General features: G+C 35.2%; 1 protein-coding gene across 1 annotated transcript in view; it reads right to left on the reverse strand.

The window, feature by feature from the left end:
* Positions 1-18,736, reverse strand: part of LOC101743158 (division abnormally delayed protein) — a 147,905-nt gene that overhangs the window by 94,570 nt on the left and 34,599 nt on the right. The gene's annotated exons all lie outside the window — the stretch shown is intronic.

Genomic DNA, 18,736 nt, shown 5'->3' on the forward strand with positions numbered 1-18,736 from the left:
GTCTTGTCATTAGAGTCATAAGATCGAATAGCCATGTTTTAATGTAGTTATCAACTTTTCTTATTAAACATTTCCAAAAAAAATTGCTTCTAATCTACAGAATAATTGATAGGATAAACTTTGCTTTAAATCTATACTTACTAATAATATTATAAAGAGGAAAGATTTGTTTGTTTGTTTGTTTCGAATAGGCTCCGAAACTACTGGACCGATTTGAAAAATTCTTTTTCCTTTAGAAGCCGACATTGTCCCTGATGAACATAGGCTACTTTTTTATTTTTTTTTTTATTTTTTATTTTTGGTTTCAATTGTGTTTTAATGTTTCCGAAGCGAAGCGAGGGCGGGTCGCTAGTAATTAATATAACAACTCCAAAACAAATACGAAAAAATCTATATAACTATGATTACATGACAATTTGTAAAAAGTAGTTCCAAAATAATAGTTCTAATATCGAGAAAAATATTAGTAAAATATAGACAGAATCTATTACTAAAAGTATTTTCTGTTCATGTAAAAACTCGCCGCGATCATCTATATCTGTGACCCTCAGGTTGTACATACAAAACAATATGCTACCGGGCATCGTACCCTTTCGATAATAAAAATGAATAAACCTCTTTTTACGACCTTCCGTGCGAATTCATTTCTGAAGATACGTTGTCTTTTTAAATAAAATTCAAAATTGATTTCTTAGTAACATAGTTGAAATTTCGATTTTCGCGAATCGCGGACCGGACATTGTCATATAACTTTTACGTTTTAAATTGTCATTATATCATTTCCGATATTTGGAATGCTTTACAGATTTCGTGGTCACGGAAAAATTTATCCGGTGCTGTCTGTTTGGATTTCCACTAGCAAACAGACAGCTGGAAGAGGAAATTTTGTATTTATTAAAAATAATACTTACTATCATAAATCTTAATTTTATGATCCTGCTACAATACTAGAAAATAATTTAGCAACATTTCAGTGTTTCATTACAAGGCTTTTGTTATAAATATCAAAAAAATCACATTCATTATAAAGCTTATGTATAAACATTTTCATTTACAATTTGAATGTAGCATATAGGTACTTTTATATACTACAAGTGGCAATAATTCTTAAAATACTGATTAACATTAACATTCTTAAGTTCGGTGATCACTAATATGAATTTTCCTGTTTTAACTAATCCATAGTACAGATAATTAAATAAATTCACAGCGAAGACTTAAAATTAAAAAGAGATTGTCTGTAGTTCATTTAACTGGTTCAACGAAAACAAACCTTCGTCTCTTCGCACAGCTGTAGAGTAATTAAAGTCTAACAAAAGGGTTCATCTCAACAGCTCCGCGCTAATTGCTAATCAAGGGCACTCCAGATCATCGCGCGGAATAAGGTTAACTGGAACGGGATTGGTTTATTGTAACGTTCAAATTTTAAATGTCTTTTAATTGAACCGTATATCTATACATCTATACATATAAATAAAATTCTCTGTCTGTCTGTCTGACTTTCTGCCTGTCTGTCTGTCTGTCCTTCTGTCTTTCTGTCTGTCTCAGTCTGTCTGTCTGTTTGTTTGTTTGTTCAGGCTAATCTCTGGAAAGGCTGGACCGATTTTGATGAAACTTTCACTAATAGGTAGCTGATGATATAAGGAGTAACTTAGACTACTTTTTTAGACTAGCTTCGCCCCGCGGCGTCATCCGCAGTTATTGTCGTACCGCGCGCAACATGGCGGGACTCGCCTATCAATAATAAAATTTAATGTTTCCGAAGCGAAGCGAGGGCGGGTCGCTAGTTGAATATAAAATTAATTTTGAATAAATTTGTAAATATTTTTAACTGTAAAAATATTTACAAATTTTTCTCCCGTTCTCATTCTTCTCATCTACTATCAACTATCTATATCACTGATATTCTATGTACCTGACATTGGCAGAGCCATTCGTCAAAGAAGAGACTCGATTTATTAATAATAATAAAACTGAGCCATCTTTTACACGATAGCATATTTATATATTTCGGAAACTTTTTGATGTATTCATAAACCCGTAAATTTTGTCTAGTGTCTGTCTCATAGTCTGAATATAAAAGACAAGTTTACACTAAGCTTATAATAAATATCTCGTTCATAATAGACGCACCAACCTCTAGTGACGGTAGGTAGCATACACTAACTTATTAATTACAAGACAAATCTTCTTTTTAATTAGCCTCTCTGTCTCAAATCCTTGCTATGTCCCAATCGATGCTAGAGTTTGTTTTTCCTGCGCGGATTGGTACCACCGTATATCGAGCACAATTTATTTGCCATGCCATACTATGCTGTGCACATCGGTAGCTAGATGTAGAACGTCATTTTGGATGGAAAACATCGGACATTTAATACTTTAACTTTTTTTATTGCTTAGATGGGTGGACGAGCTCACAGCCCATCTGGTGTTAAGTGGTTACTGGAGCCCATAGACATCTACAACGTAAATGCGCCACCCACCTTGAGATATAAGCTCTAAGGTCTCAAGTATAGTTACAGCGGCTGCCCCACCCTTCAAACCGAAACGCATTACTGCTTCACGGCAGAAATAGGCAGGGCGGTGGTACCTACCCGCGCGGACTCACAAGAGGTCCTACCACAACTGATGATACGCACAGATTACCTTTTTTACAGTTAACCATATCCTCTATTCTTGATCATTTCTGTTTTTCCTTGCCACAATTAGGGAGCCGTGTCAAAAATAGAAGCAAACCTTTTCGTTGTTACATTGCGACAATCATGGCTCATTTTTCTGTAGTTTATTATATCATATTGCAAACGATTCCCACCTCAATTCTCTTATTAATAAAGTTATTGTCTGTAACGTTAAATCTAATCAGTTTTATGTATAATGGATGTATATAACATTGTGAGAACATCGATTATAGTGTTGTGACCGTATACATGACGTAAGTACCCGTTAATTATTACCGTGCACAATGTGTTTGTAACAGCGGAGACGCAGAATATTGTTGGGTTTATTGTTTCTTTATTTCTCTGCGTTTATCGGAGATGTGTGTGCGAGTGTGATATGTGTAAGTGGGTGTGTATTAAGTATATTTAAAAAACAGAATATAAAAAATAGCACTCACCTAACTCTTACTAATTAAAAACTGTTGATAAAGAAATTTTGAGAAGAAAGTGCAAATAGGATTTGTTGTATTATCTTTCAACTACCCGTGGTTTTTAAGGAGTAATTTTGTCAAAACCGCCATAAGCTGATAGTATATAAAATTAATTAATAGGATGTGATGAATTTCATATTCAGATTTACAGGTATTTGATGTACAAACATGTAACTAATTTTAAATCCCTTTGTGTGACATTGATAAAATTTTAAAATGTTCTCTTGTGGTAAATCTAGATTTTTTCATGGTTCGAAGACTGTTGCTTAAACAGCTAGTACGTTCACTATTCAGTGCGGCCTTAGCATCAATACAACTCGACCACATGTGTTTGTCATTTGTTATTGATGTATCTATATATTAATACGTGAAGCAAAAACGTTGTAACCCTTTTTACGAAAATTGCGCGGACGGAGGAGTATGAAATTTCCCACACTTATATAGAATATAGAGAAGGAGTGCACAACGCTAATATTTGTTTTAAATTAAGCACAAAAAATTAATTAAATCAATAAAAAACATTACACACACTACTATGTATTTGACACACACACGCATGCTACTTGCATACTATTTGTATATTGTCAAACTTTTCTTATTGCTTATAGTCTGTGGTCAAATTGAGAATAGATTAAATATTGTTTTGTCTTTATTAATATTTGTCTGAAGTGTATACATAAATGGTTCCATACAGTTGTACGTTTGACACGGAAACATTTTATAAGCCATTATAAAATAACACGACGCATTCCAAAGAAAAACGTGCGAATTGACCGTATCATGAATAGGGCTTGCGAGAGCGGGTACGTAACGTCATTTAATTTTTTTAATGCATTTCTGTACGTAATTCGGGATGTCGGAATGCCGGTAACTCGCGGTAATATTAGTGTACGGTCATGACAACACTCAACTTGTAAGTGTTAGTGAATTGCTTGGTAGAAGGACTCATATTTTTTTTTTTTAGGTTTGTAAGACATATAATTTAATACAATAATTGTTACTCAATTAAATAATGTATTAATGATATATTACCTTTAATTTTTTGTAAAAATTTGTAAGCTTGCACTGTGTCAAACTTAATTATAACCTTATTATGAACTAAGAGTTCCTTTTATTAGTTCTGATGACACCATTCAACGTAATTAATGGAATTTGACAATAGCAGGGCATTATCAACTGGAAAACGAATTTGGAAATTAGTAATTTTCATTTATACAAAAGCCTTTATTAATTCATTATTTAAGGACCCTAAATTGTTGGTTATCGTTTCTGCTCACGAGTAGGCGGTACACCTGATGATCAGTGGCTACAGCGGCCCGTGGACTACGACCATTCCATTTGCACAATCAAATTGTTTCTTACTCTAAAATAGCTAATAACACAAATGCTATTTAAAAAATTTCGACATTTCGCACGTGTTTTGTTTATTAATTTGATATTCACGTGTATTTAATTATAGAACATGTTTCTTCAATTAGTGTAATACATTCATACCTAATAACGTTTCAAAATGAGGGTTATTTTGTGGTTGATAGTTCAGTAATGCTATCCGCATCTGTATACGAGACGATTATACGAGACTCAGAGAAGATGTTAATGAAACAATTGAGACAGATACTTCTAAAACAAATTTATTAACGGCTTTCCTACGGAACTTTGTTTTATTTATTTATTAGCTAGCTTTTAATTACGTTAATAATAAAATACGTACATATCTCTCGGGAAGAGTACTGTTCTTCTAGATGTAAGGTTTTTTGTGTACCCCTGATAACGTGTATTCAAAATTTCATTACGATCTTTTCTTTTCCTACCTATGTTGATAGCCTTGAGAGGCTATTTCAGCTATTTCAGCAGCCCTAACATGTAGGTGAGCTCACAGGGCTCAAACCGGAGTGTTGCTAACATTGGCCCTAGGTCGAGCAGTGGCTTCGCAGAATCTACCACCGGATCAGAAACGCGACCCACTGAGAAGACCCGGCGAGAAACTCAGTGGACTGTGTCTATGGGTTAATTCGCTCGTCGAGCCCTTCGTCGCGAACGACAGGTTGGACGAGGACGGTGACCGGTGCTTATGGTACCTAAAAGCACCGTTAATGGATCGCAAGGATCCGTAATGACCTGTAAATTTCGATCAGTTTAGTAGTTAGGACGTGAAAATGTAACAAACAAACTGATTTTCGCATTTATCATATTGACTTTATTCATGTAACATGAATTTATTTCCTCGGTCTCGAATCAAGCTAATAATAACATAAATGTAAATTATAATTAAAAAAACACGCTTAAATATCAAACTACTAATTTCGCTGTTTTATCCTATTGATCAGGATATTAGAGCGTCGTGTTGTATTTTTTTCTACCTGAGCTGATAGCCTTGAGAGGCGTAACCCTAAAATGTAGGTGAACACTCAGGAGGTAGGAGCTCACAGATCACCTGGTATTAAGTGGTTACTGGAGCCCATAGATATCTACAACGTAAATGCGCCACCCACCTTGAGATATAAGTTCTAAGGTCTCAGTATAGTTACAACGGCTGCCCCACCCTTCAAACCGGAACGCATTACTGCTTCACGGCAGAAATAGGCAGGGTGGTGGTACCTACCCGTGCGGACTCACAAGAGGTCCTACCACCAGTAAATATAATTCGACTGTATTGGTTGACGAGTTATGTGGGACTGTCCAACTTCATACTAGCTCGATAAATTGCAACCTTACTACACACGCATGATAAGCTAACTTCAGCCCGTACACATACCAAGCTAATAACGACTTGTTAAAAACATATTCAGATGCGTCTTGATCCCCCGAGTGCGCGCGTACAGAACTTTGATATTCCATTAATATAATTACGCGCTCCACGAAGGCGTGACCCGATCAGGAGCCCGATGTTAATCGTGCAGCTTTTCCTGTCACGCTCTCTCTAATCTACTCGCTGCCAATTAATTTCTGCTAATACTTAAATGACGAGTGACGTCCAATATTACCTCTGCTGAAACTGCGAACGTCTGCTATTTTGGTCAACAGAAAATATCAAAACAACCGTATCGTTAGTTCTAAAATTAATAAAACAATAAATCAATATTTTTAATTACTTCTTTACTGCATTTTGTTTCGGTCTTAAGACGAGACGAAACTATATCTGTCAATATTAATTTTAAAAACGGTTTTACTTATGCATGACACAAAAAGATGTATGTAGGTCTAAGACTTATTTGTAATTTTGAAAATGTTACTTGTTTTAACATCGAGAATCGGTTTAATCGCGTCCTTTTTGTTGTCATTGTGCTATTTTCAATAATTGGAATACTTTGCAGCTTTGTTTTCAACTCGCAGAAACCTAAGGAAATGGCTGAGATATTCCAGAGGCAATAAATAGATCTTAACGAATAGCAGCGCTCATATTCGAAATAATAGCTCGAAATAATAGCTATTCTAAATAGAAATAAAAATAATAAAATAATTCTAAGCACCTTAAAAATAATTTGGTTCCAACTAATATTAAATGAATAATCTTATTGTACAAAGTCTAATAGAATTCACTACAGATGTTATTTATTTACTATGACAAAAAACTGAGATTAAGATTACGTAATGCGCAATCAAAAATCAAGAAACTACTAAAATAATATACCTATTACAACGTTTCAACGGGATGCATCTAAACAATCATTATTCGTCTTCAAGGCAAACACACACGAGACTACCGTCGCGTCGCATCATAACCAGACAGCAGAAACACGAAGTCAGTTTCACAAATTCGCACGATCATCGAAACGGAATCTATCTATATATTATTATGTATATAAAAATGAATTGCAGTTCGTTAGATTTGGCTAATTTTGGTCTTGAGTTATTTGCGGAAGTCCAGAGAAGGTTTAAAAGGTAGATAAATATGAAAATACTCGGAATTAAATAAAAATAACAATTTTGTTTTCACTTCGATGTGTCCCCCGTCGGACAGATTCCTTTTGTTTGTTTTAAGTTTATTTTATACAAAAGTTTAGGTCTTTTATTTATCGATTGAGGCACTACGAAGTCTGCCGGGTCAGCTAGTCCAAAATAAATTACAAAAGTAAGTTCGAAACCAATTTACGTGGAACACCTTAGCCTAAACGAGAACTTAACTCGTAACGATATCCAGACGTTGAAAGTGTCAGGTAATAATGGTCTCGAAATATGCGGCACGCCAAAGAACTGACAAGGGTTGTTTTAATTAAACTGAAAAGGATAAACTGGTGATATAAATCGTTCGCCGATAATAACGACTGATAATTCGCGCCTCCATCAATTTTAATAATCTTTTTATAAACGCTGTGCAAATGTCCGCCACTTTATTTTAATTAACATGTTTCTGGCGATTAATCACTGACCATCGTAACGAGTACTTATTTCTTAACAAACTAATTTGTATTTTATAATATGTACACCTACTGTTTTATTATGACTCTTTGCGATTTTTCTTTTCAATAGCTATTCACAATTATTTCACTCGAAACATCGGAGGTCGTGGTCACGTTTCTTCGTTTGTAGACTCCAGTTAATAAACTAAATAAAACCTTTATTTCTTAGTATAGACAATGAAATTCCTAGAAAAAGAGATTATATCTAAAATAAATATCCAAAAACCAAATCAAACTTTTAGTTACGGAACAACTGTTCATGTATGATACTAACACATGTATATTAATAAAAATTATACGGAAGAAAATTCTTAAATAAATATGCTTAATAAGGTATGCTCGTAACACAGTCGAGATCAATGAAACCTTCCTTTTTATATTGATAATATAACGATAAATTTAAGCTACAGTACCCCTACAGAAGAATATAAAAGCGACAGCTATTTTGCATAACAGTTAACGAAAAGAATTTCTAATTAGGAACCGTCAATGGAGTCGAGCTTAAATTCGTCACCGAATAAAGACATGACTAAGGTCAATCAATGTAAAAAACATGCTGATGAGTTTGAAAGGGCTTTAATTTTAATTAATATCGCAGTGGGTGAGATGATTAGACTGAATCAACTTTAGGGTTGCCGAATCAAGAAATACCGCAGTCACAATATATGAAAATAAAAACATACAAATTATAATTTGTTATAAAACCTGTTTATGGATCACATAATTCAAAGCTTATTAATAAACCAGAAGCTAAATGACAACTTAAAATATTAGTAGATAATTATTATTTTTTTATTTGGAAAATTTGGAATTACACATAATTAATTAGGAATTAATGTGTGATGTGGGAAAAAAGGTGCAACTAAACTGATAACCCTACGCCGCCGTGACCCGCGACAATGGGTAAGAATGCCGCTTATGATTAAGAAAAGAAAACCATACCTTCTTCTATTCTTAAATAGATCGAAAACGATGTTAGATTACGAAAATTATTTTTTTCGTTTCTTATCAATCGGCTTTATGTCAAAGCAAACGAACAACGTTACCTGAATAGTTGGCCTATACGATTGGCCATAAGACCATAAACAAATCAATTATAAATTATCAACATTAACTTCAACGTCTTGCTTATTAATACTGTCAGTGGTAAGGTAATTCAAGCAACGGCTTCATGCAATTCAAAGTTGTGTACTATGTTTTTTTTTTTTTTGCTTAATTGGGTGGAGGAGCTCACAGCCCACCTGGTGTTAAGTGATTACTGTAGCCCATAGACATCTATAACGTCAATGCGCCACCCACCTTGAGATATAAGTTCTAAGGTCTCAGTACAGTTACAACGGCTGCCTCACCCTTCAAACCGAAACGCATTACTGCTTCACGGCAGAAATAGGCAGGGTGGTGGTACCTACCCGCGCGGACGCACAAGAGGTCCTACCACCAGTAATGCACATTTATAATGGAAATGTCGTTAACGCGATTCAAGCATTTGTCAAATGTCTTCTGATCTATGATAGCTACCGCTATATTACATTGCTGCGGCAGTTTCGTTAAAAATATTAGCCTTATCTGCTAGCTGCCATTCGCTAGGTAAACGTTGACTGACACAATATGTATAAACACGAATTCTAGTGGGCGGTTTGTTTCCTTTTATTTCGTCTGCACTATGAGTAATTACTCACACGCTCGACCATCTATTATGCTAATTACTAATATTAAACTGTTACATTAACTAAGCGTTGCAGTTACCCGAAGGTGTAGATAATTTTGGGAGCATTTTGTTTATTGGGAAAAATTACCAGATCTAAAGAGATTGTTGTTGGGAAACATCTGAGAAAATACTGCAGTTGATGGCGTAAAACATATTACAGATGAAGCAAGGATTAATTCATTGTAACTACTTAAAAGAAACAGTCACGAAATGCACAATTCTTTATTAACGAACACTGTTATAATTTAACGGCCTTTTTTTCTCGCGTTTTTTCTTTGTCACTATATTATGATTATCGTGTCGAATACTTTACAGTTTTCGTGGTCACGGATGACTAGACGACGACGAGTCGCGAACGGATATACCTAACGTGACCATAAGTCCCGCTTTGGGCGGGATTGTCCTGCTTAGAACCATATCTCAAGGTGTGTGGCGCATTTACGTTGTAGATGTCTATGGGCTCCAGTAACCACTTAACACCAGGTGGGCTGTGAGCTCGTCCACATATCTAAGCAATAAAAAAATAAAAAAAATAAAAAAAAAAAAAGGTTTCAGGCTGTCTGTCCCGCTATCCCCAACGAGAACAAAAATGTCCCGCTTTCATTTATCTGTTGCGCATTTGTTTATTAGAAACTTATCCAATACTTACTTATCCCAAATCCTTATTGTATTACAAAATACATACCAGAGTAACTCTAATTTTGCTGTAGAAAAGTAATTTTTTGTTGCGAAATTATTTAATAATATAATATATTTTAAGGACAAGTTGGTATAAGAATTAAAATGTCAGTGACAGTAAGATATCATTATAAATTATTTCAAGTCATTTTTAAACCATATTTTTTATTTTGCTTACATTTATTACTTACATCTTACCCTGACGTACCCTATATATGTTTATATACGAAATTCCGTAGGCGGCCCGCTATGAATCGAAAAAAAAATGGTCACGTTATATATACCACAATTCTAATTTAAAATTTTGCTTTAATTCGTATGAATAGTTTAAAAATAACCCGAGACCTAGTTACCGCCGACCACGATCCGCAGATTATAAAATACATTTTGAGTTACTGCATCAATACGCGGTTTCAGTGGCATCCTCTGTTAGGTTTAATGTAACCAAAACAGGGCCGCATTAGGGATAAGGGATTTTTTGTTAATATTTAAAAGTAAAAATACAATAGGAAAATTAAACCCTCCACTTAATCTACGTAACAACCACTATCCAAATAGTATATATACTAAAGACTTTGTTTGGCAAGGAGTATCGTAAGTCTGCATGAGTATCAACCACCATCATACCTATTTCAGCCGTGAAACAACCATACGTTCCGCCTTGAAAGTTCTACAGCTCTTGTTTTTTTTATTGCACTTGTAGGCAGACGAGCACATGGCCCACCTGATGGTGAGTGGTTACCGTCGCCCATGGGATTCAGCAATGCCAAGGGCAGAAACAAGCTTCTGCCCACCATTAAGTACTCTCCGCAAGCCTCGCTGGAATAAGGACATGTAATAGCACTCGGGAAACACCGTGGAGGAGAGGTCAGTCCAAAGCCGGATGGTACGTGGCAAAAAAGGTCTCTGGAAACGCACTGTGGATGAACGCAGTGGCTCCAGGTAGTATGGATGAACTCTACTCCAGTGATGTTAAAAACGAGATGACGGGATCACCTCAAGCAATTCCTCAGAGCATTACTCACCATGGGGCATTCGGTAGAAAATACAGGGTGAAGCGAATAATACACTGCAATTTAAATTTGGACCTTGTGTCTCAGGATGGATGGTGGCATTCACCTCGTGATGTCTATGAGACCCGGTAACCAGTTAATACTGGTTGGGCCTAGAACTTATTTACTCAATCATGCAATAAAAAAGGCGTGTGATTAACCTACACGGTTTGATAAGTATAGGAACGCATTTCGGTATATAGTTAAGCGGTTAAGACTACAAGTCTTGTTATACAAGTAATGTTATTTATAAGCTCCGTTAGTCGTTGAAGACCGGAATGAAAGTGACATTATGCGTATTATATTTGATGTGATATTTAAGTACATTATTTATTTAATTAAATGTTTGCATCATTTTTATGTAATATCAAACGAACAAAATGAAACAGTTCTTGTTTTTATTTTGCTAGTCAAAAACAAAAAATCCTTCATTCACATATCTCGTAACAAGCATAGTTACAAAGAATATATGTAATTATCACTTTTATTAAGTATAGGAAAGTGCACCTTAATACATTCGTGTGCGAATCCGAATTATTCAAAGTAAATATACGCACGACATCAGGCGGACTAGATTTAATTTTATGACTGTCTTTTGGGGCAACAGAATAATTATTCTATGTCTTATAATTTACGGTCAAAGTTTCTGTAATACGTGCGCAATAAAATACATCATTTCGGTTTTACGAAATGACAGAATAGTGTGTGTGGTAGGCAAACAAAATTAATCCTAATTTTCGAGAAAATTATGTGGTCGTAAACCTATGCTATTAACATTTCAGCTTCCGCTATCAGATGACAAACAAAGTAGATTTAAATTAATTAATTAAAAAATCAAATTAACAAATAAATTATATTACAAAAATCATAGATAATTCACCTGGATATTCGTCTCTTAATGACCACAGATATACATGCCTATATTTGAAGCGCACTTATTCATTGAATGTACACATGTACATATATTGAATACGATAGAGTATTATCATTGTTCAAATCAAGTGAAACTAAAATTTATTTCCTCTTAATTACTATACTGTTCTAACTTATTTAGTTCTAGCATTTTTAATTTTACTTTAGCTACGAAACAACTGTTCGGCTAATAGGGATTAACAACAAAAACACTTTTTAAGTCTTATAATGCTGCGTTAACTCATCAATACACTTAAAAAAACGTAGTATTGTCCGTCGACGCAAAATAAATAATCGCAAAAAAATATGTTAGTATAAATATAAAGGCATTATTTCGAAAATCACTGAACTTTTATATCTTTATAATACTGCCTCTAATTTAATTTTTAACATTTTAAAGGCATATCTCGAAAATATCGATTCAGCACGCTAATCAAAGCCGCAAACGATGACAAATTGAAAAGAAGTGACGAGAAATGTTTATAATATTATGATGATATTTTTAGAGAGTTCGCTGAGATAAAACTTACCAGGTTTATTATTATTGTAATTATTATTATTTTTATCTGGGAATTGTTTTTTCTCTCAAGAACATTTTTACAGAAAAACAATGAACATTAAAAATGCGCATATGCTTTCAATGCTTGAATCACAACTGTTTCAATTTGAATTCATTACGCTTCCTGTAACACTGATAATGAGTGCTTCGCAAAATTGTCGTTTTATCGTTATTTTAGATCTGGCAACAAAAATGTGATTCATCGCGCCACCCGCGTGAGTCATTCGCGAATATTTTTGAATCGACGGATCGTCCCGTAAGGTCAACGATCGCATCGCTCGCAAAACGTTTTGAAAACGAAGAAATATTTGTACGCATGAAATCGTATATAAAAATATTAATATACTATGAACTGTGTAATTGTTACGTGGGAATGTTTATCACCATTCGTTTTTAGGGTTCCGTAAATTCTATAAGAAAAACAATCACAAGAAATAGCGGATCAATTATTATTAGTCTGTATGTCCAGTTAGTCTATTTTCACTCGCAGGTATTTAGTAGATCCAATGGTTATCATATACAAAAACGGTTGAATACTGTTGATTCTTACACTATAATACTAGAAAGATGGAAATTGAAAAATAATGTCTTAAAAAAATATATATTTTAAATTTCGGATTCACGATCAAACACGAAAAAATTTCATTCCTTCATAATCAATTGAGTTCATTACGAGATTTAAACATGTAGAATAAATAAATAATTGCGGCGAATGAAACCGAATTCATTCATTCAATAATTAAGACTTCTTCACGCGAGTTCAGCTTATACTTACTAGTTCTTAAACAGGATTCTTGTTGTTTTAAATAAAATACAAGTAATGCTCAAAGTTAAAAAGAATAATATTTCATAGCTATTTAAAACAAATCAATCGGCAATTTAAGCTACATAATATTTTTTTGCATGGCAACATTGTTTAGGCAGTATGACTGCTAACCTAAATCCTACCTAACTGCCGGTTTTACGGCTGTTCCGCGAACCCTGATCAGAAACAAAGTGTTTGGCGTTAAATCACGAACTTACATTGTTCGATGGGCATGCAGCAATATTAATAATACATACACCATTACCATACACTATTATTTACAATTCTTGTTTTGCGTACTTCTACTGTTAAACAGGCATTGCGATTTGAAGGGAGGCACGACCAACGAAAGTAGAGAAATATACCTACCTAAGTGAGAATTCAAACGATGTCAAATTGACTTGCTCGCCAAATTTCGCTGAGCTGTGATCATAATGCCACTAGGCAAATTCATAGTAATATTATTATTATTTCACTGGTGGTAGGACCTCTTGTGGGTTCGCGCGGGTAGGTACCACCGCCTTGCCTATTTCTGCCGTGAAGCAGTAATGTGTTTCGGTTTGAAGGGTAGGGCAGCCGTTGTAACTATACTGAGATCTTAGAACTTATATCTCAATGTGGGTGGCGCATTTACTTTGTAAATGTCTATGGGCTCCAGTAACCACTTAACGCCATGAGGGCTGTGAGCTCGTCCACCGATCTAAGCAATAAAAAATTATAATAATATTATTATTATTTCCTAGTAGACGTTCAAGATTTCGTCTGTAATAAAACTCATCTTGCTTGTATACGATTTTACATCTTTTTTTTTTTTTTTTTATTGCTTGGAGGAGTGGACGAGCTCACAGCCCACCTGATGTTAAGTGGTTACTGGAGCCCATAGACATCTACAACGTAAATGCGCCACCCACCTTGAGATATAAGTTCTAAGGTCTCAGTTATAGTTACAACGGCTGCCCCACCCTTCAAACCGAAACGCATTACTGCTTCACGGCAGAAATAAGCAGGGTGGTGGTACCTACCCGTGCGGACTCACAAGAGGTCCTACCACCAGTAATTATGCAAATTAATTTTGCGGGTTTCATTTTTATTACACGATGTTATTCCTTCACCGTGGAAATCAATCGTGAACATTTGTTGAGTACGTATTTCATTAGAAAAATTGGTACCCGCCTGCGGGATTCGAACACCGATGCATCGCTCAACACGAATGCACCGGACGTCTTATCCGTTAGGCCACGACGACTAGATACATTTAGAGACATCTAGATACATCTAGATAGATAGAGACATCTAGATACATTTTGTGCGCTGACATTATCTAGGATATTTTTGGGTTCATATAACGCTTCCAACACTTCGTTCACGCATGCTATAGTCAAATAGCTCCTAGTACCGATTTCAAATGATAGTACTTTATTTATTCGTATTGCATCATTAAAAGATTACAGATTAATTCGTAATAATATGTTCCGTAAGAGTTTTAAAACATTAATCAAACACCGGTAATTCTATTGTTAAAATACAACTTCAAAATGTAACTGATTGATGATCGCGTTTGTATTGTTTTGATTTGCACTCGTATCTATCTTATTCGAACAGCTTGGGATCTTCGCTGAGCAATATTTTTGCTTGGGTGTATTGTACCCGCATTTTTCTAACTGCGTTTTTCCAATGAAAAAGATACACATCATGCTCAGAAAAGACTTCCGCAATGAAGGTATTGACAAAAATGAAACCCGGAAAAGTTTAAATTATAGTAATATTCGTTGGGTGTATTGTGGGCCCGTGCGGGTAGGTATTATTAACTTGGTTATTTCTTTCTAATTATAATTTTGAGGGTTTGATTTTTATTACCCGATGTTATTCCTTCACCGTGGAAGTCAATTGTGAACAATTGTGAATGCCCTAGCAGTCGCAACCCACTAAGAATTTCTACCCATCTGGATGGGTGAAATTCTACGCCTGGGCGTAGCTGAAATAGCCTTAGGCTACCAGTGAATAGGTAGGAAAAAAAAAAGGAATTATCGGCCAGAAACTCTGTGGGTTGCGTCTGTGGGTTAAGTTGCGCGCGTCATACTCTTCCTCGCATTCGTTGAGTTCAGTATCTGTCCTAAATAACATTCACAATGATGACTATCTCAATTCTAATAAACATAATGAGTAGTCTAATCGAGACCAATTATTAAGTAGCGTGGTCCGCCCATTAGGCACTATTCTGTTTTCATTCTTTGATAGTGTAACGGGTAACTAATAAGAAAGGCTCACAACAGATTGGTTTATTTTTTTCATCGGGGATTGCTCTAATGTGAATTATGTGTCAATATTATTATTATTATTATTATATTATATTATATTATTTTTACATTTGAATTAAGAAATTTGACAATGCTGGTAACACAATCAATTTCGGTTGTTCAGAAGGCAGGAAACAGGATATCTTTTTTTCTTTATGATGGCTTGAAATCGATTTTTACGTTGTCGTCCCGAATCGATATTCAAACGAGTAGTCGAGTCCGAACAATAAGATCGTAAACGCGTACCAACAATGTTGGCGTACGTAAAAGCAATTCAATTGCATAAACTTAAACTTGGTTCGGACCATTGTTTCCGAACGTAGCGACAAGGTTCATAGAATAAACTTTATACGGTCACCGGAGCAATCATATGAGTTTTTTTTTTAATCCGTCCGATGTCAGTCGGTTACCGGAACTCATAGGCATAGCATCGTAAACCCCGCCGTCAATAGTTCAAGCTTCGAACAATCTTAAATACGTGTTTTAAAAACACGATTCCGTAGAATATTTTCAAAATTTTCTTCGTCTCGAGCATTTATAATAATAAAATCGAAACTCACTAAAAACCATTTTATTTTTCATGACATTTAACTTGTCTATTGTGAGAGGAACAAATAAATCAAACAAATGATTTCCTGTGTGACATCAAAGAATAAATTTGCACCTAGCGCGAGTCGGGGCGTTGGCTCGCTTCCACACTGGTGCGTTCTATTCTGGCACTCCTGCAAAGGTCGGATGTCAAAAGCCTTTGACTTGTATACAATGCAATATACACAGTAATTGCGCCCTACACTCCTTGCCTTGTTCTCTAGAGAAATCTATGTTTGCCAGTTGATAATAGATCTTCTATTATTGGTCACAGATACAATATTTAATTGGAAAAAAAACGTTTTTATACGTCTGTTCGTCTTCTCATTACGCAGGCTGGTTGCGAATTATTCGCGCATTATTCGTTCAATTGAATTTAAATTTAAAGTTGTTCTTTTCACTTTAATGAAAATCTTTGAAATAGAATTATCAAGGGTTCCGTCAAGTTAGAACAGGGTAAATGTTCCAAAGCCCTCAATAGCCTTAACAGTTACAAGTTTTCTATAGGAAATGATAGTATTAAAAAAATAATTTGACATTGCACTCTATCCACATTTTTTTTCCTACATAAGCTGAGAGCTTTGAGAGGCTATTTCAGCGTAACCTTAACTAGGAGGTGAGCTCACGGGGCTCAAACCTGACATCTATCCACAATTAACGCTTCTCTTATACAACAACGTGTCATTATAAGAACAAACGTTTTACCCACGACCACGCTAACTAAATATATGTAACTAATAATATTAATTAATTTGTCTTTAAACCATTTTTACATTATGAAAATAGAAAATAGTGTAAGGTTTATTGTAAAATAATTAAAACAAAAATAATAAAATGTATCATGTTAAACTTAAGGCAATTATCGGATTGTTAAATAGCAACACTGTTAGTGGGAGCAATGGCAGTAGTGGGGACGTGACATAATAAAAAAGGCGGTAGTCTGAAAAAACGACACAGAAATCAGTGTATTGAGTAGTGAGCAGATATCTAAGATTGTACAAGTGGAGTTACAAATAAAGAAGTATTAAGTGAACTATTGCAACCTGTGTATTTATTTACTGGCTCTGGAATAGGAGCTTACAATAGTATGAAAACAATGCAATTAGATTTAACATTACTAGAGCCGATAAGGTATTTTACTATAATATTATACGTGAATATAATCTGTACTTAATTAAAAAGACGGGTGAACGATCTTACAGCCCACCTGGTGTTAATTGGGTACCAGAGCCCATAGAAATCATACTGTGAATAACGCTTCCCGCCCTCAGACATGAGATGAAGTCTCGATTTTATAGCATAACGGATGTTCCCCTCTTGAAAGATGGAGCCTATCGGTACGAGCTCACAACACCGGTAACAACTAAGGTTTGTATGAATTATGGTCCGTTTGAAGAATGTAGCCGTTTCACCTACCCATCAGAGCGCAGCTGGAATAGCCCCCTAGGCTACTAGGAGAGAAAAATAAATAAAACTAAAACAGGTCCAAAAAGAAAGTCAAAATCAAAAATCCAAGTAAAACTCAATATATTCATATAATGTGACACCGTGAACACATTCAACAGTCCGTATTAAAAAGAAAACTGTCAAATCTCGCGCCATTTTCTTCGCGTCTAATTCTATTTCTATATAATAATAATAATAATAATTTCTCTATATTAATAATACTAACACTTATGTAGCTGCGTCGCCAAAATCAGCTAAGAACAGCTAAACTGTATGTCGTCTTCATTCATACAATAAGTACTATCCTAAAACTGGTAAACTTCTTTAATCATTTACAACTCGTGTAAGCATCGGGGAACGCTAAACTAAATAAGCTACCAACTTCATTTTATCTCGGTACAGCTTTTCAAATTGAGTGAAGTGATTTATATGTACATATTTACAATAAACTTGAATGCAATAAATTACAAGAAACATTACGCTCAAACGTAAGAATGTTGACCCAAAATATGTATATTCAGCATTGCATTTGGACCTAAAGCTATAGTTTGTATTTCGATTTTTCAACAATAAACTTCGACGAATCCACTGAAACACATAATTCCTAGTACCTTTTTTTTTATTGCTTAGATGGGTGGACGAGCTCACAGACCACCTGGTGTTAAGTGGTTACTGGAGCCCACAGACATCTACAACGTAAATGCGCCATCCACCTCGAGATATAAGTACTAAGGTCTCAGTATAGTTACAACGGCTGCCCCACCCTTCGAACCGAAACGCATTACTGCTTCACGGCGGAAATAGGCGGGGAGGTGGTACCTACCCGTGTGGACTCCTAGTACTGTCCTATTTCTGCCGTGAAGCACTCATGCGTTTCTATTTAAAAAGTGGCACATACAACACAAATTAAGCTTCGACCACATGTCTCAAGACTCACGTCGTGTTGTCGTGATCTCGAATATTGTGTTTGTTTTGTTCAATTTAGAAAACCACTATGAGAGGGCGACTGTATTAAAAAAATAAATTGTTTTTTTTCTTCATACCTACTCGAAGGTAGGCAAATGGGTTATTCCAGCTTCTTGCGGACGGGTAGGTGAGCTCACGGGCTCGACCTAAGAGAATTTACTAGCAAGAGCAGTGCTT

This window comes from Bombyx mori, chromosome 15 (genome assembly GCF_030269925.1).
Source record: "Bombyx mori chromosome 15, ASM3026992v2".
NCBI classification, from domain to species: Eukaryota; Metazoa; Arthropoda; class Insecta; order Lepidoptera; family Bombycidae; genus Bombyx; species Bombyx mori.